The sequence below is a fragment of the Lithobates pipiens genome, unplaced genomic scaffold (assembly GCF_037356315.1).
Source record: "Lithobates pipiens isolate NorthernLeopardFrog02 unplaced genomic scaffold, aLitPip1_a1.2 Scaffold_27, whole genome shotgun sequence".
NCBI classification, from domain to species: Eukaryota; Metazoa; Chordata; class Amphibia; order Anura; family Ranidae; genus Lithobates; species Lithobates pipiens.
The window spans coordinates 97,840,961-97,859,302 of NW_027507788.1; the positions used below are offsets into that span (position 1 = coordinate 97,840,961).

General features: G+C 43.8%; 1 protein-coding gene across 1 annotated transcript in view; it reads left to right on the plus strand.

The window, feature by feature from the left end:
- LOC143932971 (cell adhesion molecule CEACAM1-like) overlaps positions 1-18,342 on the plus strand; it is a 154,149-nt gene that overhangs the window by 134,990 nt on the left and 817 nt on the right. The window lies entirely within an intron of this gene.

The window sequence follows — 18,342 nt, forward strand, 5'->3', positions numbered from 1 at the left end:
TGTCCTCCTCCCCAATGGCCCATGGTAAGTTTTGCATACGCTGGGGCAAAGTTCACCCCCATAGCTATACCCCATGCTGTAAACAAAACTGCTCACCAAAAGCAAAATAATTCAGTTTTAAACAAAATTCAGTAGCCTGGATTAAAAATTGTAACTGTAACAAATTCAAATTTCCGCTTTTAGACAAAAAAAAGTTGTATAGCCTTCAGGCCCACTTTGTGGGGTATAGATGTATAGAGGGAGGAGACATCAAGAGATGCCCACAATATCCCTCCTCCCACGTATAATGTTGAAGGGCTTTGATCACTTCGTTTGAGTCCTTAATATACAAGGGTAATTGACTCACTAGAGGTTGTAAACAGAAATCAATGTACTTTGATAGACCATTTATAAAACTATTGGTGCTGGCCACAATTGGTCTTCTCGGAGGGTTGACTATTGATTTGTGAACCTTAGGGGGGTGGGAGAAATACGAGGTGCTACACTTTGATGGCAACATAAATTGTCTTTCTTTCTTAGTGAGCACCTTGTTTTCCCATGGCTCTTCTACCAAGGTCTTGAGTTCCAACTGGAACTCTGATAGAGGGCCAGTGTCATGAAAAGGTCCACCCATTGGTGGCGCTGTTGATCTCTTGGATTGCAGTACCAGTGTTCACCAGCGGGTGTCTTCTAACACCAAGGGCCTGTAATAAGAGGACCTACCTCCTGGTGGCACTATTGGATCCCTGGACTGTAGTACCAGCGCCCACCAACGGGTGTACTCCGGCAGTGTGGAGCAGACAGCACCTGCTGCGATCAGCTGTTACGTGAGGGTAATCGGTAGTCTTATAAATACCCGGCAAGCCCTAACATGCTTGTCTCGGTATCACTCTCTCCATGTGCCTTGGAACCTGAACCTTGGAACCTGAACCTGGACTTTGTATCTACCTGACCTGTTCCTTCCTGATTCTGAGCCCATCCTGGACCTGTCCCTCTTGTCTCCTGCTACCTAGATCCTTGCTCTGCAGCCCGCCCATCCGTCCTTACCCTTCTACTGATTCCCCGGTGTTTGACCTCAGCCTGGCTTTCGTTGACGTCTCTGGTAGTTCCCATTTATTGTGTGTGTGTGTGTGTGTATATATATATATATATATATATATATATATATTACTTGTTGTGGTTGGTAGTGCACTGTTTGTTTTCATTTTCCTTTTATTTATAATAAACACATTGTTATTTCATTCACATGCGTTTTGGGTTTCCTCTGTGCAGTCCACACAGTCTGGTCTAATCACTCCCTGACAGTATACCGAGACCATCCCTGACCAGACCTGGCTGCATTGAGGAACCATCCTGACCTGTTAGTCTGCCAATATGGATTTCAATGAAATCATGTATTATTCTCTGTTGGCAGAAGAGGATGGTGAATATTGTCGCCAGCTTCTAAAAAGGTGGTCTAGTGACCGGCTGATGGAGACCATCCGATCAGCTCATTCCCTGGTGGATCAGGGATACATGTCATTTGAGGATGTTCAGCCCTTAATCCAATTATGTGTAGAGCCAGCCCTGTCATGTAATTCCAAAGTAAGTGGTGATTTCCCCCCCCCCTTCAATTTGAGCCAAGTTGTATCTTTGGTATGGTTGTTAGAGGATGATCCAGCCTATTTCATGGAATGTTATTCCTCTTGTCCACAGCAGGTGTTGTCTGATTGCATCCATTCAGTGCAATCTCTGGTTAGTCAGGCTGTGTGTGAATCAGTGTTTGTTCAACCTGTGCTACAGGCATGGTCAGGTCTCCTGCATTTAGCCAAGCCACAACACTCCAGCCCTGTCATTAACCACCTGCCTTCCCAAGTATCTATCTCCCCATTGCCTATGGCAACCTCAATTACAGCCCAGTCTACTCCACTTCCTACCAAATACTACTATCCTGTCACCAAGTGTAGCACCTATCCTGCCTGCAACCCACCTGTAACAGTCCCACAAAACCCTCCTCCTGCCACTGTTCCTTGGTCTTCCTTTTGCCCAGACACTTTCTTTTCTCACAGCCCTGCACCTACATACAAAGCTGCAGCGGCTAAGTCAAAAAAGAAACTAAAGTTCTTTCCGACCCGCACAATCCTGCCAGTAACCCAACCCGCCTCCGCACCAACCAACCTGGTCCAGCCTGCATGCATGCCAGTTGTATCCGGTGGCCCACCTAAGCCTGATGTTCCAGCTGCCCAGTCGGACGTCCCAGTGCCTGCCCTCCAGTCCAACGTGCCTGCCTTCCAGTCTGATGTTGTGCCAGCCTGCCAGCCTGTTGTTCCAGCCTGCCAGCCTGTTGTTCCAGCTTGCCAGCCTGATGTTCCAGCTTGCCAGCCTGATGTTCCAGCTTGCCAGCCTGATGTTCCAGCTTGCCAGCCTGTTGTTCCAGCTTGCCAGCCTGATGTTCCAGCTTGCCAGCCTGATGTTCCAGCTTGCCAGCCTGTTGTTCCAGCTTGCCAGCTTGTTGTTCCAGCTTCCCAGCCTGGAGTTCCAGTTTCGCAGCCTGGAGTTCCAGTTTCCCAGCCTGGAGTTCCAGTTTCCCAGCCTGGAGTTCCAGTTTCCCAGCCTGGAGTTCCAGTTTCCCAGCCGGGAGTTCCAGTTTCCCAGCCATATGTTCCAGTTTCGGATGTTCCAGTTTCCCAGCCGGGTGTTCCAGTTTCCCAGCCGGGTGTTCCAGTTTCGGTTGTTCCAGTTTCCCAGCCGGTTGTTCCAGTTTCCCAGCCGGTTGTTCCAGTTTCCCAGCCGGATGTTCCAGTTTCCCAGCCGGATGTTCCAGTTTCCCAGCCGGTTGTTCCAGTTTCCCAGCCGGATGTTCCAGTTTCCCAGCCGGATGTTCCAGTTTCCCAGCCGGATGTTTCAGTTTCCCAGCCGGATGTTCCAGTTTCCCAGCCGGATGTTCCAGTTTCGGATGTTCCAGTTTCCCAGCCGGGTGTTCCAGTTTCCCAGCCGGGTGTTCCAGTTTCCCAGCCGGATGTTTCAGTTTCCCAGCCGGATGTTTCAGTTTCCCAGCCGGATGTTTCAGTTTCCCAGCCGGATGTTTCAGTTTCCCAGCCGGATGTTTCAGTTTCCCAGCCGGATGTTCCAATTTCCCAGCCGGATGTTCCAATTTCCCAGCCGGATGTTCCAGTTTCCCAGCCGGATGTTCCAGTTTCAGATGTTTCAGTTTCCCATATTGATGTCTCTGCCATCCAGTCTGCGGAGTCGGGGCCCGCTACCCAGTCTGCGGAGTCGGGGCCCGCTACCCAGTCTGCGGAGTCGGGGCCCGCTACCCAGTCTGCGGAGTCGGGGCCCGCTACCCAGTCTTCTGAATCAGTGTCCATTAACTGGCCTGTTAAGCTTGTGCCCGTTATTTGGCTTGCAGGACCAGTGCCTGGTGTCCAGCTCGCTGAGCCGGGGCCCGTCACCCAGCCTGCTGGGCCGGGGCCCATTACTCAGCTTTCTGTGCCAGTGCCTGTGATCCAGCTTGCCCTTGCAGAACCCAGAAATTGCTGCCCAGCTCGACGATCCGGTAATTTCTGTCTAGCTCAAAGACCCAGAGCCTGTGCCCGCTGTCTGCCCGGATGTGCCCACTGTCTGCCCTGATGTGCCCGGTACCCAGCTTGACGTGCCCTCATCCATGGTGTGGTTTGAGGCCATTAACTTTGGACAATTACACCTAGCTGGAGCGTCCGGAGGCCGCTCCTTTTGAGGGGGGGTACTGTCATGAAAAGGTCCACCCGTTGGTGGCGCTGTTGATCTTTTGGATTGCAGTACCAGTGTCCACCAGCGGGTGTCTTCTAACACCCAGGGCCTGTAATAAGAGGACCTACCTCCTGGTGGCACTATTGGATCCCTGGACTGTAGTACCAGCGCCCACCAACGGGTGTACTCCGGCAGTGTGGAGCAGACAGCACCTGCTGCGATCAGCTGTTACGTGAGGGTAATCAGTAGTCTTATAAATACCCGGCAAGCCCTAACATGCTTGTCTCGGTATCACTCTCTCCATGTGCCTTGGAACCTGAACCTTGGAACCTGAACCTTGGAACCTGAACCTTGGAACCTGAACCTTGGAACCTGAACCTTGGAACCTGAACCTTGGAACCTGAACCTTGGAACCTGAACCTTGGAACCTAAACCTTGGAACCTGAACCTTGTATCTACCTGACCTATTCCTTCCTGATTCTGAGCCCATCCTGGACCTGTCCCTCTTGTCTCCTGCTACCTAGATCCCTGCTCTGCAGCCCGCCCATCCGTCCTTACCCTTCTACTGATTCCCCAGGGTTTGACCTCGGCCTGGCTTTCGTTGACGTCTCTGGTAGTTCCCATTTATTGTGTGTGTGTGTGTGTGTGTGTGTGTGTGTGTGTGTGTGTATATATATATATATATATAATTACTTGTTGTGGTTGGTAGTGCACTGTTTGTTTTCATTTTCCTTTCATTTATAATAAACACATTGTTATTTCATTCACATGTGTTTTGGGTTTCCTCTGTGCAGTCCACACAGTCTGGTCTAATCACTCCCTGACAGTCAGTCCATAATTTCAAATATGTGTCTGTATCATGTCTATAGTATGCCTGTAAAGTAGTGCTTGTTTCCCGTGTTTTAACAGTCCGAGAGCACAATAACCTTTCTAAAGGGGGAGAAAAAAGTAATTTATAGTGCTAGTGCCAGCTATGAATGAATTGTCAGTCCCGACAATTCACATAAAAGTAATTGAAAATCCTTGGAAAAAAAAATGCGTGGTGGTCCCCCAAAATTCCATTACCAGGCTCTTCGGGTCTGGTATTGATATTAAGGGGAACTCCCAAAATTTTTTAAAAAATAGGGCGTGGGGTTCCCCCCAAAAATCCATACCAGACCCTTCAAAATCCACACCAGACCCTTATCCGAGTATGCAACCTGGCAGGCCGCAGGAAAAGAGGGGGGATGAGAGAGCGCCCCCCTCCTGATTCCTGAACCGTACCAGGCCACATGCCCTCAACATGGGGAGGATGTCCCCATGTTGATAGGGACAAGGGCCTCATCCCCACAACCCTTGCCTGGTGGTTGTGGGGTCTTAGCGGAATCTGGAAGCCCCCTTTAACAAGGGGACCCCCAGATCCTGGCCCCCCTGTTTGAAATGGTAACGGGTACATTGTACCCCTACCATTTCACAAAAAAGAGTCAAAATGGTAAAAAAAAAACACACACCATCTACATAAGAAGTGTCAAGATGGCGTCACGTCATTGGCTGGGTGCCTCCAGTTGAGGCAGGATCCTGTGTGTGTTCCTCGCTGGAGTCACTGGAGATCTATCGCTTTTTATTTATTATAAAAGACTTCTCCCACGGTGTCTGTCTGTTTTTTGTTTTGTTTTTTTACCATTTTGGCACTTTCTTTTTGTGAAATAGCAGGGGTACAATGTATCCGTTACCATTTCAATATGGGGGGTGGGATATGGGGGTCCCCTTGTTAAAGGGGCTTCCAGATTCCGATAAGCCCTCCGTCCACAGACCCCCACAACCACCAGGCAAGGGTTGTGGGGATGAGCCCTTGCCCTCAACATGGGGAGGATGTCCCCATGTTGATGGAGACATGTGGCCTGGTACAGTTCAGGAGGGGGGGCACTCTCTCATCCCCCCTCTTTTCCTGTAGCCTGCCAGGTTGTGTGCTCAGATAAGGGCCTGGTGTGGATTTTTGGGGGAACCCCACGCTTTTTATTTTTTTTTATTTTTTATTTCAATTTTAGTGTGGAGTTTTGAGGGGAACACCACACCCTCTTTTTTTTTTTTTTGGCGCAGAGTTCCCCTTAGAATGCATACCAGACCTGAAGAGCCTGGTAATGGAATTTTGGGGGACCCTCAGTTTATTTTTTTCTTCAATGACTTTTAATGACTTTTATGTGAGTTGTCGGGACCGACAATTCATTAATAGCCAGCACTAGCGCTAGTACTATAAATTACCTTTTTTCCTTTAGAAATATCATTTTGCTCTCAGACTGTTATAAACACTGAATTTTAAGGAATATTTCACTTTTATTTTTTCACTTTAAGCATTATTAAAATTGCTGCTCCTGAAAAAATTGCAGTTTTTAAAACTTTTTTTGCAGTGATACATGTCCCCTGGGGCAGGACCCAGGTCCCCAAACACTTTTTATGACAATAGCTAGCATTATTAACCTTTATAATTAGCCCTTTTGATTTGTCATGTTTGTGTCCCATACTTTAACGGTGTCCGCGTGTTTGAACACATTTTTTGCCTGTTTGCATGTTCTGGATGCAAACTGAACAGAGGGGTGTTTGGCTCATCCCCATTCTTGAATAGGCCAAATTTATTTGGCCCTATTGAAGGGGAGAAACCTAAACCCTTTTGGAGTAATAGCTCTTCAGAGGGCGTCCTGTATTTCTGACCTCTCTTTTTTGTTGGTTCTTCCTAAAGGTTCCTCCTACCAGAGTTCCAGTTCTAATTCAAGACCTTGGTAGAAGAGGCATGGAAAAAAGGGGTGCTCACTAAGAGACAATTTATCTTGCCATCAGAGTGTAGCACCCCGTATTTCTACCACCTCCCTAAGGTTCACGGGAAGACCAATTGTGGCCAGCACCAATAGTTTTATAAATGGTCTATCTAAGTACATTAACTCACCAGAGGTTGTAAATTGAAATCAATTACCCTCGTATATTAAGGACTCAAACAAAGTGATCGAAGCCCTTCAACCTTATACTTGGTAGGAGGGATATTGGTGGGCATCTCTTGATGTCTCCTCCCTCTATACATCTATACCCCACAAAGTGAGCCTGAAGGCTATACAACATTTTTTGGTCTAAAAGCTGAGATTTTAATTCATTACAGTCACAATTTTTAATTCAGGCTACTGAATTTTGTTTAAAACTGAATTATTTTGGTTTTTGTGAGCAGTTTTTTTTTTTTTACAAAAGTAGGGGTACAGCTATGGGGGTGAACTTTACCCTGCTGTATGCCAACCTTAACATGGGCCATTGGGGAGGAGGACAGCACCTGGGCCAACAATCCATTGATGTGATTCTATTATGGAGCTGTTCCCCCTCCTTTTTGGCCCATTTCAATGCTAATCCCCTTGGCTTATCTTTCACGCATGTATTGGACCCCCACAAACTTGAATTTTTTGGATTTAGTATTGTCCCATGATCAAAATAAATCATTACTAAAAAAACACGTAAAGCCCACTAGTGACAATTCTTACCTCCATTTCAGAAGTTGTCATCACCCCACATGGAAAAGTAATATTTCTAGTGGACAATTTAATAGGTTGAGACAAAACTGTTCAAGAGTGGAGCATTATATAGAACAAGGGGCCCTGATGACAAAAAAGTTTAATTAGCTCACATGGATATTCTTTTTCTTTAAAGAAGCCTTTTTGTCCAACATGAACCCTCCCCCCCATAAAAGTTTTTAGAGAGGAATAAAGCAAAAAACATACAGTGAGGTTCGTTTCAACCTTTAATGATAAATTTAAATCTGTTTCCAAAATAATAAAAAAAACTACAATATTTTATTGTTGGATCAACGCCTAGCTCCAGAATTACCAGAGGTACCTCAAGTTACCTTCCGTAGCACTGGCACTATAAAAAAATGTATTGGCCCCGAGTAAAACATCAAACAAGCCAACTAGATCCCCTTTGGATATCAGGTCCTATTTTAATAAAGGAAAGGCATTTTCCAGTGTAAAAAAAAAAAAAAAAGAGGATGCCTGACCTGCCAATTTATTACCCACGGGACTAAGATAATCCCCATCAATTTAGGTAAGAATTATGAAATGAGGCCATTCATAACGTGTTCTAATGATTTTTTTCTGTGTGGCCTCTTCTATCTGGGTTGAACCATTCGTGCATTACGTGCGAGAATAGGCGACCACCGTAGATTTATTGCCAAGGGTTGCAACGAACATGGCGTTCCCTGGCATTTTAAACATTTCCACAATAAAGATATTAAATGCCTGGAGGTCTTTGTGATAGAAACTATCCCTAAAGGAACACTTACTACAAATGAGAGATTTTCCCATTTAAGACCCACTTGCCCCTAATGGGTTAAATGAAGAATTAGAAATGTGCAGTTTTGTATAGTGCTTTTTTACCCTTTTTTTTTATTCATATTTCAGCTATAGGTCTATAAACACTTTTCTTCTAAGTACATAAGTATAATTGATGAGATATACTTGTATATATATTATATTATTATGTTCTTAATGATATGATATATATATTTACATATTTGATCAACTTAAAAAAAAACAACATATATAATATCAAAAAAAGACTATATATATATATATATATATATATATATATATATATATATATATATATATATATATATATATAATTTATTTATTTTAGGCATGAGTTGCGTATATGACATTAGTATTGTTGATTTATTTATATATCCTCTGAGCAATGAGGGGTTAATGTCAGTGGTTAGTTTTATCCCGTCCATTTAAATGATTTAAAACCCCTTAATTGCCTTTTTTCCTTGACTATGACAAAGCGCTTGTGCGCAAAACGCGTCGTCAAGGCAACATTAACATAATCATTGGATCATTTACCAAGTCAATATAATTATTTATTTTGGGACTTCTACGTCCTGGCAATCTCTGACAGCTTTTTACAGCCTCTCCAGCTTGTCAGCCTAGACCAGTGATGGCGAACCTTGGCACCCCAGATGTTTTGGAACTACATTTCCCATGATGCTCTGGCACTCTGCAGTGTAGTGGAGCATCATGGGAAATGTAGTTCCAAAACATCTGGGGTACCAAGGTTCGCCATCACTGGCCCAGACCCTCTAGCAGGCTATACATTCCCACAGTATATGCCATAACACCTGAATGTACTACATTTGAAGGAGCGAATGTCAGCCAACCCACTAATACTGGTGCAGCACCGGATCGCACTGCGTGTGAAGGAGCGATCCTTCAGCTGATCCATCCCAGCAACGCCAGGCTTTCCCCTTCCTTGAGTCAGAGTTTACACAGGAGGCAACACAACTTCCAGCACGACTTTTGGAGGCAACTTGAACACGACTAATCAGCTCTCAAGGGGGAATGCCATGCCAAATTGTAAATAAAAAACGGTGTGGATTCCCCTCCAAGAGCATACCAGGCCTTTAGGTCTGGTATGGATTTTAAGGGGAAACCCCTACACCGGAAAAACAGCATGGGGTCCCCCAAAATCCATACCAGACCCTAATCCGAGCACGCAGTCCAGCCAGTCAGGAAAGGGGGTGGAGACAAGTGACCTCTTCCCGACAACCCTGGCCGCTGGTTGTCAGGGTCTGCGGGCGGGGGCTTATCGGAATCCGTGAGCCCCCTTTAATAAGGGGGTCCCCAGATCCCGGCCCCCCACCCTATGTGAGTGAGTATGGGGTACATCATACCCCTACTCATTCACCTGGGGAAAAAAGTGTCAATGAAAAAAACACACTAGACAGATTTTTAAAGTATTTTATTAGTCCGCTCCGAGGGTCTTCTTCCGACTTCGGGGGACTCTTCCAACTTCTCCACTCTCTTCGGCCTCTTCTCCCACTCTCCGGTTCTTCTGCTGGTTCCTCCACTATCTTCTTCCAGCTCTTTTGCTAGGGGTGGCCCGGTCTGATGTTGACGCAACGCTCTCTCCCGCTGTAATGCCATATGAGCGGTGTGCAGCGACTTATATAGGCATGGGGTGTGGTCACCGGGTGATGTCACACGGTGACCCTGCCCCCTTATAACATCACAGTCCCGGGGTATGCTGGATCAGGCTACCACTAGCAAAAGAGCTGGAAGAAGATAGGGGAGGAGTCGGCAGAAGAATCGGAGAAGAGGCCGGACACCAGGAGAAGAGGCCCCTGAAGTCAGAAGAAGACACCTGTAACTAATAAATTACTTTAAAGAACTTTAGTTTTTCCCCAGGTGAATGGGTAGGGGTACGATGTATCCCAAACTCATTTACATAGGGTTGGGGCCCCCTTATTAAATAAGCCCGCAGACCCCGACAACCAACGGCCAGGGCTGTTGGGAAGAGGCCCTTGTCCTCATCAACATGGGGACAAGGTGCTTTGGGGTGGGGGCCGCCCTGCACAATTTTTTTGGCGTAGGGGGGTTCCTCTTAAAATCCATACCAGACCTAAGGGCCTGGTTTGCCCTTGGAGGGGACCCCATGCCAGTTTTTTTTTTTTATTAGAGAGGTGACATTGTCATTTTAATATAGATGGAGATCTGACTTGGAGGCAACTTCCATTGAAATAAATGGGTACAAGTTGCCTAGAAGTCAGATTGAAGTCATACAGGAACCTTTTTTGAAGTTAGAACGACTGCTGTAGTGTACATTTAAGACGGCTCCATTCTCTACCATTGATTTTCTCAACAGCGCGACTTGGGGCAACCTGAAGTCGGATCCCAGGTTGCCCCTGTGTGAACCGGCTCTCAGTGTCTCAGCTGGTCTGATGTCACTGACACTCGTGAGATGGATGCAGTGTCTACCCCTCCACATGCTGGATCATTGGCTGTATGCTGGTGAGCAGGCTCTCCTGGGATTACATCCCACCCAGCAGGAACACAGACGGCTGTTTTATTTTTCATCTACTGAGCCCCCTCCTTCCATTGTGGGTGAACATTTCATGAGCGTTTTAGTCTCTGGCAGTCCACTGACTGCCAGAGACTAAGTAAGCCCCCCCCCCCCTCTTTTTTTGTTTTAACTTATTGCAAGTGAACAAGACTGCATTTCTTATTATTTGCTACTATTTTGAATAACGTTATTCATCTTTTAATAATTTATGAACTGCGGACTGCTTTTTTAACCCTTTGAGTGCTGGTGTTTTCGGTTTTCTATAATTAAAACATTCAATTATTCATACATATAAAACAGGTTAAAACTAGTTTGGTGATGCAAACATCTTGTAAACACAGGCAACATCCAAATAACCCTATACGGTATATATAAAATTTTTATAGCTGCTAGTGTGGTTAACCACTTCACCCCCAGAAGAATTTACTTCCTTCCTGACCAGGCCATTTTTTTCCGATACGGCACTGTGTCGCTTAAGCTGACAATTGCGCGGTCGTGCAACATCGTACTCCAACAAAATTTAAGTCTTTTTTTTTTTGCACAAATTTTTTTTGGTGGTATTTGATTGCGGTTTTTAATTTTTGCACTATAAACAAAAAACAAAACGATAATTTTGAAAAAAAACTATATTTAAACTTTTTCTCTAATAAATATCCCAATTAAAAAAAATCCTCAGTTTAGGCCGATATGTAATCCTCTACATTTTTTTGATTAAAATAATCACAATAAGTGTATATTGATTGGTTTGCACAAAAGTTATAGCGAGTACAAAATAGGTTATTGATTTATGCCATTTTTATTAAATTTTTTTTTTACTAGTAATGGTGGTGATCTGCGATTTTTTTTTTTTTTTTTTTTTTATCAGGACTGCGACATTGTGGCGGACAGATCGGACACTTTTTTTTTAAACCATTGACATTTATACAACGATCAGTGCTATAAATAGCCACCGATTTACTGTATAACTATCACTGGCAGGAAAGGGGTTAACACTAGGGGGTGATCAAGGGGTTAAATGTGTTCCCTCACTGTGTGTTCTAACTTTGGGGGGTGGGACTGACTGGGGCAGAAGACCGATCTGTGTTCCTATATACTAGGAATACACGATCTATCTCCTCTCCCCTGATAGGACCTGGATTTGTGTGTTTACACACACACAGATCCACGTTCCTGCACTCTCACGAGTAGTTGTGGCCGCCGAGCACGCGCATCGTCTCTTCATTGACACGCAGAGTGCTCGTGCCCCCTATACCCAGGGGAGTGATTCTGTGGGCTGGAAGGTGGGCGGTCGGCATGTGCTTATTCTGTGTTCTTTGTGAGGAAGCAGTGGTTTCGATGCAAAGCTCTGACATGCCCCTTGTTGAGTCAGAGCTAGAGCTTTCCAGTAAGCAGGGAGCATGAACTGCACACAGGACTGGAAATATACAATATCCTTTTATAAATTATACCAAGCACCATTTTTTTTTTTTTTTTTGCTATGGCTCGATTGCTTGTATTTATCTGTTTTTCAGTTTGACATTGAAAACTTAAGAAATTAATATGTTTTTATTTCACAAACTAAGGAAAATAATTTGGGCCAATTCGTGTCAACTTACATTTCTGTTAATTTTGTAAAATGCCTTATAAGATAAAATAGCGTAAGGGAGTAGGGGGAGGGAAGAATGAGTGGGAGAAAGGAAGGATCTTGTAAGAGTGAAATGTGTATAATGTATGGACCAAGAAGGTAGGATACGGATGGGGACAGGGTAATCAAACAGGGTTGTGGTCATACTGTTTTTTTTTTAAAGAGGGAAGGGGGCTCTCAGTGGATCAAAAGATTCTAGTGTGGTGGTCTCATCCCTGATACATTTCGAACAAAAAAAATCCCCCTATATAAATGGGATTATAAGTGACCACCAACACCACACACAAATCAAAAACATGAATATTTTATTAACAAATACAGAACAAGAGATACACATAAATACATTAAAACCAGAGGGACCACTAAGCAAACAGTGTCCCAATGGTGTAGCAAAATGTTATAAACACATAATTACATAAAAAAAAAAACAACCAATAAATATTAATCATACTCTAAGATGATGACCCCACACCCGACACGTTTCTAGTTGCTGAAAACTTTCCTCAGGGGTGACTAGCCAAAAGTTGGGTGGTAAGTTGATAATTCTGAGATATTAAATCAAAGATAGATGTAATGGGACCATGCCATACAAATGCCTGTCATTGCTTTGTGTGGCTTTGTCCCAGACTGGTATTTGGCCATGACTACTTCCCTTTTGGTCCACCCTTCACAATCTTCTGTGTAAAGAAAAAACAGGTTGCACAAATCTATAGGTGCCTCAATTCTCATATACAAAAAGTTTTACTCAAAATAACCAAAAAGCCTCAATAGTCAAGATTTGCAAAGAGAATGTGCCTGCAGGAGAGACTGAAGCCAGGGGCTCGGCAATGCGGCCCATAGATTAATTGACAAGTCAGAGTGTTTCCATGTATATGGCAAAGGGATGTAGCGCTACATCTTCATCTATCTTTGATTTAATATCTCAGAATTATCAACTTACCACCCAACTTTTTGCTCTTCACCCCTGAGGAAAGTTTTCAGCAACTAGAAACGCATCGGGTGTGGGGTCATCAGCTTAGGGTATGATTAATATTTATTGGTGTGTTTGTTTGTTTGTTTGTTTTTTTAATGTAATTTATATGTTTATAACATTTTGCTACACCATTGGAACACTGTTTGCTTAGTGGTCCCTCTGGCTTTAATGTATTTATGTGTATCTCTTGTTCTGTATTTGTTAATAAAATATTAATGTTTTTGATTTGTGTGTGGTGTTGGTGGTCACTTATAATCCCATTTATATAGGGGGATTTTTTTTTTGTTCATACCGTTTTTTTGAAAGCCCAAAAGGGCAAGCATCTGTACCAATAGGGAGGCAGTATGTGAACCGGGGGTACCCCGTAGCCATGTACTTCTTTAGTTTGTCAGATATCTGAACCTCTACTTTCTCATGTAGAATGGTCTGCGTGACACCAACCTATATTTTTAATTAAATCAACTGTCATCCTGATCGGTTTTCATTTGAAAAATTAGATATCACAATTAGTAATTTCAGAGTTATGAAAATCTTGTGCTTAATCTGAAAGACTTTCTGTATTTCAACAAAACAAAGCATTCATCATGGGAATTTCCCCAATTCTCTCACTTCCTTGGTAAACTTTGCTCTCTTCTTCATACACTATAGTGCTATGATCTGTAAATTAGACCTGTGCATTTCTTTTCAGAACAAATCAAAAAACAAAATTAATCATCTGATTGGACTGTATGATTTACTTTGCGTTGACCTTTTGTTTCATTAGATCTTTAATGAATTATCAAATCATGCCGAATTCATTCGATATATATCCGCTATAATTGATTTCGTATTAGTTGAAATTCGTTTTTTTTTTCTTCGGATATTCAGATGCATGCAACTAATACGAAAGAAATGATAGTGGATATAACAAATTAATTCAACATGATTTGAGATTCAGTATAACGAATATCGACACTCTACAGAAATAACGAATTATCCGAAAACACAAATTAACGTAACATAAAGAATATAACAGAATGAAAGTATGTATTTTACAAATAAAATAAAAACTAAACAAAATTTTCTGTTGTGCACAAGTCTACTGTGAAATTTTGCTTTATATTAATGATTAAATCACTGCGGCAATGTTTAATTTGGGTATTGCATGTATTTTACCTTTTTTTTCCTCTCTTTTCCTCCTCAGTAATTGCTAGTGTTCTATAAAAATTTTAACCAGTTCCCAACAATGTACGTCGGCAGAATGGCACGGGCAGGCAAATGGGCGTACCTGTACGTCCATTTTAAATTTGTCGCCCTGCCATTGGGAGCGCGCCGCCGGCGGCGCGGTCCCGTGCTGGTCGGGACCCCTGTGAGTCCAGTCGCAGGATCCGCGGGCATACTCGCGATCATCTCACGGGGCGGCCGAATGAAGAAATGCTGTTGTAAACAGCATTTCTCCATTCTGCCTAGCAACTAGTGACGCTGAACTCTGCTCCATGTGATTTGGAGCAGAGATCAGTGTTCACTAAATGAAAGCCCAGCCCCCAACAGTTAATAACACACCCCTAGGAACACTTAACCCCTACACTGCCACCCACTGGTTAACCCCTTCACTGCCAGTGTCATTTACACAGGAATCACTGCATTTATATAGCAGTGATTGCGGTATAAATGACAATGGTCATTGCCAGGATAGTTAGAGTGAAAGCAATAATTCTAGCATAAGACATCCTCTGTAACTCCAAACATGTAACCGTTACATTTTTGGAGATTGGCCTGGGGAGGGAAGGGGGTTTAAGTGGTCAGTAAGCAAGTGGTTAAAAATCTCCAATTTTCAGCTTTCAGCACTGTTGTACTTTGATAATTGTATGGCATGCAACACTATAACCATATGAAATTTTTCTAATTTTTTTCACACAAATAGAGCTTTTGTTTTGGTGGTATTTAATCACCACTGGGTTTTTTATTTTTTGATAAACAAACTATGAAAACTTTTTGAAAAAAAAAAATTATTATAAAATTTTGCAAACAGGCAATTTTTCTACTTCATTTATGTGTGCGCATGAGGCGGCACTGGTAGGTGAAACTGATTGGCAGCACTGGTAGGTGGCACAGGTGGACACTGCTTAGCAGCAGTGGGTCTGGAGTGTGCAAGACTGATGTCCTGTTTACACAAGACAATAATCAGCTTTTTTTTTTCTCCTCACACTGTCAGCATGAGGGGGAAAAAAAGGCCAGATAACTGCTTCTGTTTACATCACGTGATCAGCTGTCATTGAATGACAGCTGATCATGTGGTAAGGGGCCAGGATCTGCCCTTTACTCCGATCTGTGATCAGCTGAGTCTCATGGACTCACTGATCACAGAGCATGCCATGTGCGCCCTGCAGGGGGCATGCAGGCACCACATGCATGGGTGATGTACTTGGACTCCCTCCTGGAAATTTAGGCCCACTCTGTAGCTGTCTTTTGGCTATAGCACGGGCGAAAGGAGGTTAAGTACTGTAGTTTGCCGCCTTTCCACGAGTGTGCCCAATTTTAAAGCATGACATGTTGGATTTCTATTTACTCTGCATAAGATCATCTTTTACATTACACACAAAAATTGGACTAACTTTAGTGATTTTTTTTTTAATCCATTAAAGTGTATTTCTTCCAAAAAAATTGTTTATTTTTGGTTATGGAAAAGAGAGGCTCGATATTCAGGGTGATATAATCCTCCGGGGCTCTGGATATATATATAACCCTAGATATTTGATTGCAGAGGGAGGTTGGTTTGGGACTCTGGAGGGGGAAAGCTGTCTAAAGGCAATATCTGGGACTTACCCCAATAAATTTTCAGGCCTGAGAAGGCTCCGAACTGTTCAATAGTTTGGAGTGCTTTGTTTAGGGAGGGACCAGAATCTGAGAGATACAGTAACGTATCGTCCGTGTATAGGCTGATTTTCTCAATGATATGCCCCAATCTCAGTCCCCTAATTTCTAGGTCCGTTCTAATGGCCACGGCTAAGGGCTCCACGGCCAGAGAATATAGCAGCGGGGACAACGGGCAGCACTGCCTCGTGCCCCTACTGAGGCTCAACACCGAGGAGGGCCATCCATTTGCCACCATCCTAGCCATCGGAGCTTGATAAAGGAGCTGTGTCCATTTTATAAAGTTTGGTCCAAATCCATAACTCTGCAGACACCTCCACAGATAGCGCCACTCAACTGAGTCAAACACTTTTGCCGTGTCAAGGGACACGACTACCCATGTGCCTACCTCCTCATGTACTGTTTGTAGGTTAAGAGTTTTCTGAAGTTGAATGATGTGTTATGGCCAGGCATAAAGCCCGCCTGATCGGGATGTATAAGTGACAATATAACCTGATTTAAGCATAGGGAAAGGATCTTGGCTAGAATATTAATATCCACTTGTAATAGTGATATGGGACGATAGGATTCCGGGAATGTAGGGTCTTTACCCGGCTTGGGTATGAGGACTATAGTGGCTTCTCTCATGGAGGCTGGTAATTCAAATGTCTGGAAGAGGTAGATGTAAAGTGCCAGCAGTTTAGGGGTGAGCACCTCATTGGAGTGGGTATAGAACTCTATCGGTAACCCGTCCGAGCCCGATGCTTTAGAGCAGGCAAGGCTTGCTATCACGGTGGATAGCTCATCTAGGGTGAGAGGTGACTCTAAGAGAGTGATTTCTCCCTGAGTTGCGGAAGGGCCATCGCCTCCAGAAAGCGAGTCATAGGGTCACTATTGGGAGGCACTGTAGATGTGTATAAGTCTGAAAATAATTCTTTGAATTTGGATGTTACGTCGATTGGGTCGGTTATCTGAGAGCTTCCTGGTCCCTGTAGGGTAATAATGACTGGGTGCCTGTTTTCACTGCGGGCCATATATGCTAATAGTTTACCAGCTCTCTCCCTGTACTCAAATAATTTTTGCCTAGCGAAGAACAGCTTCTGTTTTAGCTTTCAAAAACTGTATGTGATCTACCACTCTGGTTTGTAGTCTGAGTAGAGCTTTGGAGGCCGAGGGGTCTTGTACAAAATTTTTCTCTGTGGTAATTATCTTCTTCACCGCTATTTCTAGCACCTCTGCAGATGTTGCTTTGATTTTATTAATGTGGGATATTTGACTTGCACGGGCATGAAGCTTAAAGGCCTCACAGACCACCGAGGGAGCTGCTGAGTGTTCATTGTCCACAAAGAATCTCTGCCACTCATTAGTGAGTTCATCTGCCTCGGGCAGTAGAGAAAGCCAAAAGGGATTCAAGCGCCACACCAATGGTGGTTTGTCTATGGGGATACTAAGAGAGATTGAGTATAGACTATGATCCGATAGTGACCTTGGGCAATATGACGTATCTATCAATCATGGGGTAAGGCCTTGAGAAATGAATATAAAATTTATTCTGGACATCGTATTGTGGGAGGGGGAGAAGCATGAGAAAGCTTGTGTGTTTGGAAACCTGTATCTCCACGAGTCAACTAGGTGAAAAGAAGACATCAATTTAGAAAACATAGTGTCCCGTGCAGGCCCTGTTACTGAATGGGGGGGTTGCAAACGATCTAATACATTGTTCATGATAGCATTAAAATCTCCCAGCCATATTGCCTGTGTTGTGGGGTATTTTGCCATAAATGAAAAGCCATTGAGTATTATAGATCCACAGAATGGCGGGGGGGCATAACAGGCTATCATGATAAAGGGTTCCTCATAGAGTTTTGCATATATAAATACATAACGACCTTGCGGATCAGTACTTACTTCCCCTAGTTCAAAGTGTACAGATTACAGTACAGTGTACAGATTTGGCGATTAGTACTGACCACCCCCCCCCCTTGAATCGGATGTATGAGTCGAATGATATGCCCAGCCCACCCAAGGGCGACGCAGCGCCATCTGTAGTCTCCCCTCCACATGTGTCTCCACAAGTGCCACCACATCTGCCCTCTGTTTTTTGAGAAGCGTGAAATCTGCCACGCACTTGATTCTATCGCGCAACCCTCTCATGTTCCATGTGAGGAACTTAAATGCCGCCATACTATGTCAAAGCCAAAATATCAACTTTTTAGTTTAAAGGGTTGAGCTCCCTGAGTTCCCATAGGACTATTAGTACTGAGTCTCTGTCGTAAACATGTCATCATAACATTACAAAGCGTGACCAATTGTACCTTAAGTGATTGTATTTATACTGTGTTTGACATATAGTATACACCTTATTAACTACTAA